At 45.4% G+C, this 14,790-nt stretch overlaps 1 protein-coding gene and 1 long non-coding RNA gene across 2 annotated transcripts in view; both read right to left on the reverse strand.

The window, feature by feature from the left end:
• LOC144823935 (sperm-specific sodium:proton exchanger-like) overlaps nucleotides 1-14,790 on the reverse strand; it is a 5,382,759-nt gene that overhangs the window by 4,512,778 nt on the left and 855,191 nt on the right. The window lies entirely within an intron of this gene.
• LOC144825195 (uncharacterized) lies at nucleotides 1,582-5,148 on the reverse strand. The gene is made up of 2 exons (XR_013609328.1): nucleotides 4,605-5,148; nucleotides 1,582-4,442 (listed from the first exon to the last, which is right to left on the reverse strand). It is a non-coding gene; the product is annotated as an uncharacterized LOC144825195 (long non-coding RNA).

Genomic DNA, 14,790 nt, shown 5'->3' on the forward strand with positions numbered 1-14,790 from the left:
ATGCATAAACGGGTTCGCGAACCCGTTTGCGCATATAAAAAAAATCGTACATCTGGCACTTAGTATTTTATATTGAAGTAATAGCCCCTCTGTCACATGTATTTCATTTGTTTTATAGCATCTCTCATACCATTGTAGGATGTCAGAGCACTTTACATCACACACATATAGAGACATTGACTCATACATGTAAATCAGTGTGTATATAAAATGTTTAAAGAGTGCTTGGTCTGGAAAGCACAAACTCAGGATTCAGAACATAACATAACACAGTGGCTAGCACTGACTTTAACATTAAAAATGCATTTCCACCCAAATAAATCTTTTTAGCAGCATCAGAATAATGAATAACTGGGGGAAAAATATAAGTTAATAACTGGTACCATGCAGTTTGCAAGCAGCTCTTTGATGACAGTTTATAGGTCCCTCTGCTAGATTATGATTGTCACTTATGAAGTGCACGGTAACAAAAGAATGTCTGTGACAAACGCAGTAACCACGAACCTATGCACATAAAATACTGCTTTTTAAGATGCATGATACACGTTCTTTGCAGTAGGCACATTAACCCTCTGTGCTACATTAGTTCAATCAAAGCTGCCACTGAACAAAACTCTCCTCAGCTCCAGCAGGTGCATTCATCACTGGCATTCTCTTGACACTTTAATTGTTGCTGGAAGGCTGCTAATTATACAAGAAAGTTTCTGTGCTTTTAAAACTGTTGCCGCACGGGTGGGGGTCGGTTTGGGGCCGGCCGAGCACTTTGCCGAGGGCCGAGCACTTTGCCAGGGCCGGTTTTGGTTCCCAGTCCGGCCCTGGTCACGGACCCCTGGGGGTCCGCGGACCACAGTTTGGGAAACACTGCTCTAGGCAATCCTGGTGCTGCTAATGCAGCGTCTGCATTGGCCGCAGGGTTGTGATTAGCGGAGGGGAGGGAGGGAGGCTGCTGTGATGACGACGTCTACGAGAGCTGCCCCACGGTATTCGAAAAACGCGGGATGGTGGGAGTCAAGACCAATCCAGAACCTGTGGTGGCTCAGGGCGGTAGGTTTTATTATATATATTTTTATCATTAAACCCCTCCCGCCTCCCCCACCCCACGACAACCTCATTTTCAATCCCCCCCACCCGCTCGTCATACCTGCCGCCGCGACAGCTTGGATCACATTAACTAGACTATGTATTTTCGTCCGTAGCTTCATTTCCTAGCCTGTGTCCCGTGATTTGCTTTTCTGCTGTTTTCTATTGAAATATAATAAGATAAACAGATTTCCAGCATTCCCATTGTACGAACCTTGCTGGGGAAGTGTAGTCATTATTGTGAGGTCAAACGGAGAGAGCAAAGATTGCCAAACTCAAGCCAAGCATACGTGCTGAAGAAAGAGTGAGTTTGGATCGCCGAACTGCCTGATTCGTCAATGGCTTGGGCCACAAATACCTAAGGTACCTTGAAGAATTGAGAATAGCGGAGGCTTGGGGAACAGGAGGGGGCTATTGACAAAAGTATTTAGGACTACGGAAAGTGGTAAATATATGAGTACTCTTTTATGTACATTTAGTAATGAAGTTCCACGCTGTAGATGTAGTTAAGATGTTTATTAGAAGATATGCAGTTAAGTTGGTATAACGGCCCCACCAGGAGCATCCAGCATGATGCTCAACCCAATGTCAACTAAACTTCTCAGCCCACAGAGCCCCAACATTCTATAATACATCATAGCTGCAGCATTCTACAAGCTGGAGTAGTAGAGGAGAAAACATGTATAATATAAACAGGATGCAAGAACACTACATCATCCCCTCTCTTCCACAAAGGAAACGAAAAGGAAAGAATGCTGATCAGAAAGAACCACGAACAAAAGGAGAGAATGCAGGTCAGAAAGAACGAAAGAAAAGAATATTACATTATCCCCTCACTTCCACAAAAGAAACGAAAAGGAGAGAACACAGGTCAGGAAGAACTAAAGAATGAAAAACACGTAGAAGAACAAACCCATTCTTCTTTCCATAAATAGCAAGAGAAAGACAAGAACCGAACAAAAAGGAAAAATCAAAGAGGAAAACTAAGCATGAAAATACCGATGACTAACCGACAGACACACCCACTGGCCAGACAGGCATGTAAGAAGGAAAGGCACAGTACAAGAATGATGTACAAAATAATTCACCTCTCAAAGATATAATAACAATAAAAATATTAAAACACGAGAGTGTGAACATTTGAAACACATGAGAAAATGGATAAATTATTACAACAACAAAAGATGTCAACATTACCCATCTTCCCACCAAAAAGATAAAAATAAACAATTAGTTAGTAACATTTCCATGTAAGGGACTAAGACCCAAATTCGTGCAGTAGATGTAAGAATACGTATAATGGGACTGAAACCCAAAACCTGTATCTCAAACTAAAGAATTATAATGTAAAAGGATAATGGGACTTAAACCCAAATCCTTCCTCAAAATAAAGTGTAAAAACAGAAGATAATGGGACTTCAACCCAAATCTTGCCTCTCAAACAAAAGACTCTAAACGTAAAACTGAGGATAATGGGATTTTAACCCAAATCCTGTCCCAACGAGGGAGGGTGAAGAAGCACTGAGTATATGGGACTAAAACCCATTACTAAGAAAGGTAGGTGGGACTGATACCCCCTAAACACTAAGTATATGGGACTAACACCCAATACTAAGAACGTAGGTGGGACTAAGACCCCCTAAACACTAAGTATATGGGACTAGCACCCAATACTAAAAACGTAGGTGGGACTAAAACCCCCTAAACACTAAGTGTATGGGACTAACACCCAATACTAAATACATAGGTGGGACTGGAACCCCTTAGACACATACACTAGTAAAAATTAACAAGTTATACTGTAACATGAGCAAATGCAAAAGGAAAATTGAGAGTGAGACAAAAAATTGTTAAAGCTGCGAGACCTTCAAACTTGAGGGGAAAGTAATCAGTGAAAAGGTGTGCACTACCTCAACTGAATAACAAATGTAAGGAAACCAGCTCCTAAACAATAAATCCCCTAAAAAAAAATAAAGTACTAGAGCCAAGAAAATACTTCCCTTAAAAAAAAACAGCTCTCCAAGTGAATAACAAAGAAAAGAAATTTCCTTCAACAAACTTGAAGAAACCCTAATCCAAGTCCTGTACTGCTAAAGGACACTAGATGGCAGTGTAACACAAAATTTTGAAAGAATAAGTGCTTCGAAAAATAGATTGTACATCTACATACATGCCAACATTTAAGGACCAGGAAGTGGGAGATTTAAAAGAAAAAATCGGGAGAATATAAATTCCCCATTGACTTCTGTTGTAGAAAATGCAATTTCAGGCGGGAGACTGCTAAAATAAAGCAATTTTTGGCTTTTAAAATCGGTAGTCTCCCGCCTGAATCGGGTCTGTTGGCATGTATGCATCTACGACATATTACAGATATCATTTTTTTTCTTTTTTACAGTCATAGAAATTACACGAGTCGTTTACTGTGCGCTAATCTTTTTTCTTGCAATTCACAGTTCACTTGCCCTTCGGAATACTGGTGACCGACCTCGTTTCCTGTGTGCTGCTAAAATCTGTGTTTCATTGTTCAAATGCCCTTCGGAAATCAGATGTCGGACCACGGTGTTGAACTCTGTTGAATTACTGCCCACATTCAATCTTCGTTCCTTAAAAGCAGTTCCAACATTCATTTCAACGTTTAACCACCTCATCCTCACAAGGCAGCATTGACACCAGAACTGACTAGAAATCCCATAATGGCGGCACGCACATTACGTAGCTCCGGGTGGTATGATTGAGGAAGCATGCTGACGTGCTGGCGAGTTAGTGACGAGGATCATGACGCGTCACCTTCACCGAACCCTCCTGCAAGGTTCGATTACATCATCATATCAAGCAGGCAGAGGAGAGGAAAGGAGCTCCTCACCAACGGAAAAACTTGCTCCAAGAAAGCCGTTAGCCTCCTCATGTAGATAGGTACATTCAAGTAACTTAATATTGAAAGTGTCATTTGCAGAGTTTAATACATTTTTCAGCCACAGAGCAACAAAAAGAGTTTCCGTATATCTAAAGTACTGCCATTGAAGGAGGCTGTAAATTATTTGAACCAAAAGAAATGCTTTTAACTTGAAGCGCCATAAGTGAAGATTGATGCATGAACAAATAAGCAGGGACTTCCCAAACTGGCACATAGTCCAAATTGCTGCCACAGTCTCACCAATTCACGTTATCCTTTAAGCTGTGGTGAATGTTAACCTTAGAAACAAACATTGACATAGTCACAGTGGTTTTTTAAAACCAACTTTCGCTGTGCAGCTAACTATGAGTGTTGTCAGAACAAGCTGTTAGGTGACAAGTTCTTGTACTTTGTAACAAGACATCTTCCCAAACGTAATCAGGCAGTTACAAAAAAGAACTCAAAGTGGCTTGAAATAAAAGAGACAATAACATAGTTTAGTCACAAACTCCGTTGACCACGGGTTGGCAGTCTATTTAAAAAAGTACAGTCACAAAATGGTAAAGTGGATGCCTTCAGACTATGTAACCCCTTTACAGGTGGCAATGTCACACGCACAGCCCCTGTTTACCTTGTTTTCTTTAAGTCTGCAGACGTTTCTTTTAGCAGTATTGGGTTTCTTGTGACTTTTAAGGCTTCTGCTTCTGCTTGTTGACTGATTGCTAGATGTTGTAGTACGCCTGTTCTTGAGCTGTCCGGTGAAGTGGACTCTGATGGGGCAACAGGCGTGTCCTCTTTCTTGCTTGTCTGGTACTTTTTATTAAATTACGTTTCTTTCTTTTGTAGGTTTCTTGCTTGAGAAGTTTCTTTAGCTCACTTGCTTTAGAGTAGTTGCATTTCATCTGTTAAAGTGGTAGATTCGTTGATCCATCGTCGCCATGCTAATCCATTGTGCTATGCACGCGTGGGTTCGAATCCCATCCTCGTCGCCATGAATAATGTAGTAATGAAGTTCCACGCTGTAGATGTAGTTAAGATGTTTATTAGAAGATATGCAGTTAAGTTGGTATAACGGCCCCACCAGGAGCATCCAGCATGATGCTCAGCCCAATGTCAACTGAACTTCTCAGCCCACAGAGCCCCAACATTCTATAATACATCATAGCTGCAGCATTCTACAAGTTGGAGTAGTAGAGGAGAAAACATGTATAATATAAACAGGATGCAAGAACACTACAGTACACTTAGCTCACTTTGTCAATAGGCCCTTAAGAAAGAGCATTGGAAGGTTGCAGGGCATTGTGTGAAAATTCAGCACACGTTTTTATCAGCGTGTGTTTAACAGCCAATGAAAACGCTGATTAACTGTTAAATACACTCTGAGGCCTGCTGCATGGCTTTCCAGGAACAGTGTAGCGCCTAAATTTAGTCCCTGAGCCTGTTATCGTCTGCGATCGATAAAGTAGCATTGAGACGAGCATCAGTAACGCCAGACATTAAAAGTTCCAAGTGTCAAATCAGTTTCTTGTGTCCGCAATGTGTATGGTAAATATATTTACCATACTGGATTATTATATTTCGGTGATCCCAATCCTGGAAAAAGTGTGTATGTATTTTCAGCAATCACAGAATGATTGTGCTAAATAATACTATAAGATATTTGTCAATTCCTATAGGAAGATGGAATCGGAGTCTTTTATTCAGGTTTCGGGAGGGAAGCATAGTCTATTTGCTTAGCTTTCCTATTGGCTACAATAAAAAATTAGAAGAGCTGGATTGCCCCTGCTCTCATGGTGTAAAACAAAGTTTATTACACTATTTCTTCTTTTGTGGCCATTATAAAATGTATACCTGTCAATATTTAAGACCAATACTCCGCAAATATAATTTACGAGACTCCATTTCTGCACTGCAATTTTTGCAAATGTAGCACACTGATGAAGTCATTTATTCTGTTAGTTGTTTCATTAAAGCCTGTGTGAAATCGAGGGCAAGCATGGAACACGGCTAAATGGACAGCTGTGCCATGCCATCCTATGTTTTTGTGTACTTAGCCATTGTACCAGCTACAAAATAGTGATTCCATTGTACATGTGCTTTGTTCCAATTCTCGAGGAGGAACATAACTTTATTTTGCAATTAGGGACATCAATGGACTAATGTCTCTCCTGTATTATGCATTTTGCACTTCATATATTATGCACTTTAAGCCACATATGCTGCTTTAACCTAATTGGATAACTTGTTTTTAACTTGTTTATGTGTGTTTTTATAATGCTTTTAAATGTATTTTCCTTCTGTATGTACTTTTATGGATGCACGAAATCCGAATAAAGATCATTTGAATTGAAATTGAAATTGATTGTGCTGTCATCTTGTCTGCGTTCGCGTCCAAAATAAACCCCAAATGACAATATGTTTTGGCGATTCACTCATAGGAAGCTGTTCTGGAATACAACCCACTGTGTGTAATTTCCGATTTTAGGTTTGAAAATGACAGGGGAAGAGAGAAGTTTGATGGAAGGGCAAAGTAACATATGAGATCAGTCAACAAGCAAAATGTCATGCCAGCCCTGCTTGAACACACTGCAATCCGTGATAAATATACCACCGAGGGAGCGAGCCATGTGCACAGGAGGGATGGAAGAGGGGTACTGAGTGCATAGAGCCCTGTACATGAGAGGGTTGGAAGAGGGGTTCTGAGGGCAGGGAGTCCTGTGCACAGGAGAGATGGAAGAGGGTTACTGAGGGCTGAGAGTCTTGTACACAGGAGGGATGGAAGAGGGGTATTGAGGGCAGATAGCCCTGTGCAATGGAGAAATGGAAGAGAGGTATTGAGGGCAGAGAGCCCTGTGCGCATGAGAGATGGAAGAGGGGTTCTGAGGGCAGAAAGCCGAGTGCACAGGAGTGATGGAAGAGGGGTACTGAGGGAAGAGAGACCTGTGCACATGAGAGATGGAAGAGGGGTATTGAGGGCAGAGAGCCCTGTGCGCATGAGAGATGGGAGATGGGTACTAAGGGCAGAGAGCCCTGTGCACAGGAGGGATGGAAGAGGGGTACTGAGGGAAGAGAGCCGTGTGCGCATGAGAGATGGAAAAGGGGTACTGAGGAAAGAGAGCCCTGTGCACAGGAGTGATGGAAGAGGGGTACTGAGGGCAGAGAGCACTGTGCACATTAGAGATGGAAGAGGGGTATTGAGGGCAGAGAGCCCTGTGCACATGAGAGATGGAAGAGGGGTACTGAGGGCAGAGAGCCCTGTGCACAGGAGAGATGGAAGAGGGGTACTGAGGTCAGAGAGCCCTGTGCACATGAGAGTTGGAAGAAGAGTACCGAGGGCAGATGATCAGAGTGGTGTTCTTATCCTTACATCAGTCGCTGCACTTAAGCGGGATCTCTCTCACTTAATTTATTTATGCCTTTAATTGAATTGTTGTGCGCTGACTTTTGCTTTGTAATGCTTTGTAATGCTGTTATAGATATTGAGTTTAGGTGTATTTCATGTGTAACCAAAACCCCTACATACGCACAGGATCACAATGAGCAAAATCTGACAGGATCAGGTCACTCGTTCTTTACTCCGTTCACAGAGCTTCTCTGCTGCACTTTAACATTTTTCAGGGATTTTTACCTTGCATGGGATGGGAGGCATCCTGTGAGTTTTGTAGAGAGCTAGATAAGCCTCCCTGAAGAGGCAGGTTTTCATTTTTTCCTTTAGCACTGCCAGGTGGGAAGAATCATGAGTTCTGGGCAGAAAGAATTCCAGGGCTGTTCTTCACACCTTCTGGTTTGCTTGAAAATGCACCATTTGCCCACTCCTTTTGCCGAGCCCCCTTAGGTGGTTCAGGCTCGCTCGCTGCGCTCGCTTGTTGCGGTAAAGTATGACAATTGTTTTACGCCCACCACTTTCAAATGTCACCAGCCGTCATTGTATTTGAAGACCGCTCAAGACATATCTATAGAGCCTGGACCTTAGAGCCCTTACCCAAACTCCTGCTGGCATAGTACCGGCAGGCGTGGGATGAACAGACTGCACGGGTGTTAGTATAATCCTCAAGACATTATGTACATCAGAGGGTGGGAGATTGCTGCTATGGGACGATGTGTCAAGAGACAATTTAACTTGCAATGTTGAAACATTGTAATATTGTGGTTCTTCCTTTTATTCCTGTGTGCCACGGTTTATGATGGCATCTTGTGCATGGACCTGTTCATATATTTTATCAGAAACAACTGTCAAGATATCATTTACTGTATATGTTTGAATAATGATTAATACAGTTTTTTTAAAAAGAATGTCGATAAGAATGATACCAATAACTGCTATATTAGTTTCAGTTCTAGTAAACTCTCATCATTGCTGTCAGATTCACCCAAGGTGACCACCTCATCAACCCTAAGTCAACAATACGTAGTTATGAAGGACCTATGACCCACACCCATGTCTATCGAATACCAGGTCAAAGGTGAGGTCTCTCTTTACCCAAAGACAAATGCAGGCCCAGAAAAATCCCTGATCGATCCCACAGATAGATAGTTGCATCACAAACAGGTCCGAGGCAAATGGCCACAATAAAAGACATCCAGCCAAAGGCTAAAATTCGCTAAAAGTACAACAAAGGTAGATATTACTTGTAGATAGAAACACTCAGTCAATCAGAACATGACATACACACCATATGTAGCGGTCATGCACTTCTCATGCCGGATATCAGAACACACAGTCACTGGCCCACAGTAGCTCTATCCCCAGGTTGAGAGCCATCTGTGTCCATCTGACGCTCCTTCTTGTTAATTTATGATTGAAATGTTATTGGCAATGTAGAAATTGTTTTATTGTACCTCATGAACTGTATATAATGACGGCCAAAACTTTGTACATTAAAGAAACTTTGAGCCGATGCACTCTGTCGAGGCTCTCCCGGCCACAGAGTTTAATTAAACCAACTTGTTTCTGTTTTGCCAGACGCCTCTTGTCTTTTAATTTATTTAAAGTAAATTTATATCCGAGTAACATTTTGGCAAGCCAAATAGGAGAGAATGGTTCATCGAGCCTAAATGCTGCCGACCGAAGAACGCCGGCACTAACAGATTCGCATCTGCGCATAAAGATCAGTAAACAGATGCTATAATTGATTAGTAGTTCTGCTGAATCTACGAAGCAGGGGTCATAGATTAAGAGACTACATCTGATACTTAGTCCCAGTATGTGGCGTATTGTAAACTATGACAAGCGCCTAGATCACTTTTTGCTTTTCCCTCAGTCATCACGCTTCGAGAAGGTGAAAGTAGGTACTATTTTTGATATTTAACTTGGGCATGGAGCATAGCATATGGTCAGTCACTGGCTGTCAGAAAGGGATAGCCTGGTCCACGGTGAGTGGAAAGAGGGGCTGCCTTATCCCTGGGTGTCAGTAAGGGATTGCTTGAAGGTGTTCCCCTTTTTCTCTCCGCTTGGACCGCTGGGTGTCAGGTATGCAGAACCCCTTGGTGTGATATAGTGTGTAATTTGGAAGTTAGGGAAAATTTGGACCTCCATGATTCAAGTGTAGCTTGTGTCTGGCCACAGAGGACCAATACTTATGAGGTTGCTCCTTTTTCCTCAGCTCACAATGTTGCTATTTTTTACCCACCAAACCGATTTTGACAGACTATCAGGCTCACTTAGCTCTGCACATTACGCGGAGCATCCCCTCTCATTGGGCTATTGGCACTAGGAGGGGGCCAAGTTTTTTGGGGACAAAATAGCTATTTGTTTCTGTCAAACATTCTCTTTTTAGTATGTTCTAGATTTTTCTCACTTGTAGTGCTGTCTATGCTTTATGAAATAACCCCCAAAATGTCCAAATCAGAAGGTCATAACTGCTAGTTTACTGCTACAAATCAACTCGTACTGCTCTGAACTGACAATTGCTTTTGTTTCAGGTTGTTACTATTTCATTGCATTCCTCATTTGTTTAGTGTTAAATTTCCACTGTGCAATGCTTTGATTGATTTTTTTTTAATAGAGCTTGCGATCAATAGATTGTTTTCGGTACCACCTTGTGTACACTGTTTCCCAAAATCAGATTAGAATTCAAAATTATTCAAAGACTCTCGAGACATTGGAGGAGCCTAGCTCGAGGACGGAATGGCCGCCTTTTAGCTCGGCTCCGTCGGCCCTCCGGCTGACCTCGACTATCCTGCAATATATCCTGCACTGCTACGATACTTCTATACAGAATTTGAAATTTAAAGATCCACTCTTACTCACCGTCTGGTCCGGAGGTTCCTGTGTGCTGTGGGTCCGCAGCTGTGCCCTCGGTGAGATTGAGGCCTCCGGGCACCCGAGACCGGGACCTCGCCTGCGGGACCCGACCGGCGGAGAAGAGATTGCCGGCTCCGGCCGCGAAAGTGAGCCACTGGTGGGAACCATTATGCGTGTGCCCCGGAGATCCTGAACCGGCCCCGACGACTGGGCCGTGCGGCTGGAGGGGGACGAGATGTGTTGGGGGCTGACCGTGTGAAGGGGTCCCTTCGCCTTTGTCCTGTCCGGCGGCCCTGGACCCCGCGACTGGCTCTCGCCTGTGGGGCCTGCCACTGTTCGGAGGGGCCCCCCCCCATCGGGCGCTCGCCCATCCTGTGCCGGTGAGGCCGTTGTTGGGAGCCTCCGGAGGTCTGTAAAGTCCTCCATTTGGGTACTGTTTGGGGGCCCACGGTGGAGTGTGGGGCGGCGAAACTCACAAGATGGCTACCGACAACGTGGGGGATGCTCCGCTCTGCATCGGTGCTCCTTACCGGCCGGATTGTGCGGAGGCCTGGGTGTGTCCTCGAGCGCCCACGCCCGGAGATGTCCTGGACGCCTTGATGTCATTGTACGCTGTCTTGGCCCCCGGTGCCTCTGCCGACCCCATGCGGCTCGCCGCCATTTTGGGCCGCCGCTCTTCCATGCACCCCCATCGTCTTGATGCCGCCATTGCTTCGCCCCCTTCGGCTGCGCCAGGAGTTGCTGTTGTTATTCTTCGGTCGACTGATGGGCCGGTGACTTTTGACCCTCTGCCTCCTCACCGCCTGGATTTCGAGGACTTCCATACGCCGCGGAGATCTACTCCTTCCCGGGTACCTGGGACTTATGGTGGGCCGCTGTTTGATCCCGCTTCGTTGGATTCGAACTTTTGTCCTGGAGGGGTACCTTTGAATTGTCGAATTGCGCATCTGGACTCCGGCTCGCCTTTGCTTGCCCTGTCGTTGCTACTACAATTGACTTGCTTTATTGACTTTTTGTATTCCCTCCGTACGAAGGCTCTCCCTGATTTATATCACTGCCGTGACTCTGGACAATATTACGATTATTTTGTGCTGGGTGGTCCACTCCTCATTCTCCTTTATTGGGTTGGTTTCGTGATCAGGAGGGGTTGGGGGTGAGTTGTACGACATGATAGTTTGCTGGTTTACCTGCCCGTTGCACTGATGTATGTACTCCCTGATACGGTGAATCGTTACAATCTATTCCTCCTCCCCTCCCTGTGATTTTTGCTGTATGTGAAGATGTAGTATTGACTTGATGCTTATTCATTTGTTGGTCGGGAGAGGGTCGCGGCCGAATGTGTTTGCTCATATCCTCTGGCTCCTCCCCCACATTTATTTTTGTTTTGTATTTCTTCTCCTTCTCTTTTTGTCTTCTTCCTCTACTTTCTTTTTTACTATATTTCGGGTTTCGGATTAGGGCGACAGGCACGCTGTTTGGAGGGTAGGCCGTAGCCTTCTGCAGGGGTGCGGGGTGGGACGGGTGGGTGGGGTCTTTCAGATGTTTTCTTTTGGTTCTATGGCCCTTTTCTATTCCTTTATAGCGGTGCCGCTTCTGTCCTCGCTTCTCAGGCATGAGTGGGTTGGGGTCTGTTGCTATGCCACTTTTATCGGTTTCGATGCTTCGTCGCTACTGCCATGCCCTTCTTTTCGCCAGCTCTCCACTTTCTTCTGTACTATTAGCCGCGGGTTGCCTGGCCCGGGGTGGCGCCCATCTTGCACGATTGTGTTTTTCCTTTTATATTTCTTTGTTTTGTTCTTTCTCCTTCCTTTCCTCCCCCTTTTTTGTCCCCCCTTTTTGGTTTCTTCCCCTTTGTTTCCCCCCCTATTTTTCCCCCCTTCCCTTTCCCTATCCCTTTCCCCCCCCCCTCCCCCTTTTTCCCAGGCTCGTATTGTTAGAAGTGGGTTCGGTTCGTACAGTTTATCCGTTCCCCCTGCCTCTGTTAGCGTGTTATTGGGTGGGGGACATAAGATCTTGGTAGCACTTGTATGCTTCTCCACTATATTTTACGTTTATTTTGTGCTGCGATCGACTCGTGCCCTTACATCCTCCTCCCCCCCCAAACCCCCCCCCTCCTTTCGTCTCAGCATGGGTGTATTCCTGTTTCTGGGTTATCCCTTGTTTGTGAGTCAGTCATGAGCCTTGTCCCCCTATCATAAAATGGACCTCATTGATCCAGATATTGGGCCGTTATTGCCGCTTATCCCATTTCTAGCATTGTTTAATTATGTTTGCTTGCCTGCCCACTGGCCTAGTGTCGCTTATTTTGAATTTTATGATCGTCTTTGACTTGTGGCCGGCCAGATTGGTTGTAGGCCCGCACATGTTTATCCTAATGATGCAAATAAAGGTCTTCAAAAAAAAAAAAAAAGACTCTCTCGACAATAAAAATTTGCAAAATCCTTAAAACAAGTTCCCCAATCCACTATGGAGACTCCATTAGTCCACATGCAAGCAAGGTTCCCTACCCAAGGTATTTCCCTGGCCTGAAGCGGGAACGTTTGACACCAACACCATAGAACACACAAAGACTCACATACAGACCAGGTGTACAGGCCATAAGAAGGCTAAGCAGGAGGCTCTACTAGAACTATGGGCCTATAAGACTATCCCAGAGTCTGTAAGAACTCCCCCCACACCATACACTGGTAGGGATGTGTGCTGAGTTACAGCAATTCATCAGTCGAAGAGGCTGCTGAACCTCCACCAGGGTAGCAAGCCATCCGATGGTGCTGAGGATCCAGGTCCCACTAGCCCAGGTACAGTCAGCCCCACCTAGTCCTGTCCCAGGCCTCCTTGGATCTTGACCCCACATCCATCGGCTCCGTTTTTTCTCCGTTTAGTTTTAGGGAGGAGTTGGTCATCCAACCCTTAACGTCCTCTAGGCATTTTAGCAGGTCAGCTGGGGAATGCCTGTTGTTCTCCGTGGCCAGCGAGACCACAAGCTGGGTGTCATCGGCATATGACACGATTTTAATGCCATATGGTTCGACAACACCCGCCAGCGGTCCCATGTACACGTTGAACAATACAGGGCTCAGGGAGGAGCCCTGTGGTACTCCGCAGCTCAGGGGTTTGCTTGAGGATATCGTCTCTCCGTCGAAGATCTGAAACGACCTCCCAGACAAGAAGGAGTCAAACCACCTTAAAGCGTCACCAGAAACCCCGATGTTATAGAGACGGTCCAGCAAGATGGTGTGGCTGACCGTATCGAAGGCGGCACTTAGATCGAGGAGGATCACTGCCACTGATCCTCCCTGGTCCAGTATCCTTCTAGTTTCTTCGGTGACCGCTAGCAGGGCGGTTTCCGTGCCATGCTTCGGTCTGAAACCTGTCTGGGATGTGTGTAAAAGAGCGTGGACCTCCAGGAACTGGACCAGCTGTGCGTTTATATACTTCTCTAACACCTTGCTCACCCGAGGAAGAAGTGAGATGGGACGATAGCTGGAGTGGTCATTAGGGTCCAGGCTGGGTTTCTTCAACAGCGCCCGTACCATGGCCTGCTTCCAAGCTGTGGGGACTGAGCAAGTGGATATGGATGTGTTTAGAAGATCCAAGATTACCGGCAGGGTGGCTTCGCTTGCCTGCATCAGGATTTCTGGCGGAGCAGGGTCACAAGGAGAGCCAGACTTGACTTGTCGTGCCACCTTGCTTAAAGTGTCGAGGTCCAGAGGAGGGAAGTGCTCGAGGGAAGGCTGGTCTACGTGAAGAGGTGGTCTAGGGGGAGGTGGATTAATAGCATCCAGGGTTGTGGCTGCCGTTGGGAAGGTAGAGTAAATTTTTAGAACTTTGTCGTGAAAGAAATCCGCAAGCTCATTGCATTGGTCCTGGGTTTTGTTGGGAGAGGGTGCCGTGCTGGCACTGGAACATTGCTTTATAATTTGAAAAATTTCTTTGGGCTTGGATTTTGCCTCTAGTATTTTGGCAGAGTAGTAGGTTGCCTGGGCCGTTCTGATCCCTTCTTTGTAGGCTTTGATCGCCTCTTTGTAGGAAGCCTTTTTATCTGGGAGGAAGTCTAGACGCCAAGCTCTCTCTCGTTGCCTGCAAAGGCGTTTTAGCTGTCTTAGAGAGTCAGAGAACCAGGGGGCTGATTTCTGAAGTCTCTTTGAGGAGGATCTACGAAGCGGGAGGATCGAATCCAGCGAATGGGTGATCCAGCTTTCATAGTGGGCGTTTGCCGCATTGGGGTCTAGGCAGGGTAGCGGGCGAGTGGAGTCCAGTTTATGCAGCCAGGACTCCAATGGGAGTTTTGACCAGTTCCTCCTGGTGGTGAGTTGGGGCGGTGGCTGGGGAGTTTTGAGTTTGGTCCAGGTAAATGGGACCAAAAAATGGTCCGACCATGGAAGGGGGGTGGGTTGATCAACAGTTAGATCTTGGCAGTTGCTAAATATAGGGTCAAGTAAATTACCCTTGTCATGGGTCGGGGCTGTAACCAGTTGTGACAGTTGGAGGGCTTCCAGGTCATCTTGTAACTCCTGGGCAATGTGGTCTGAGGGGGAGTTAAAGTGAAGATTGAGGTCCCCTAGGATCGTGT

Source organism: Lissotriton helveticus, chromosome 3_1 (genome assembly GCF_964261635.1).
Source record: "Lissotriton helveticus chromosome 3_1, aLisHel1.1, whole genome shotgun sequence".
NCBI classification, from domain to species: Eukaryota; Metazoa; Chordata; class Amphibia; order Caudata; family Salamandridae; genus Lissotriton; species Lissotriton helveticus.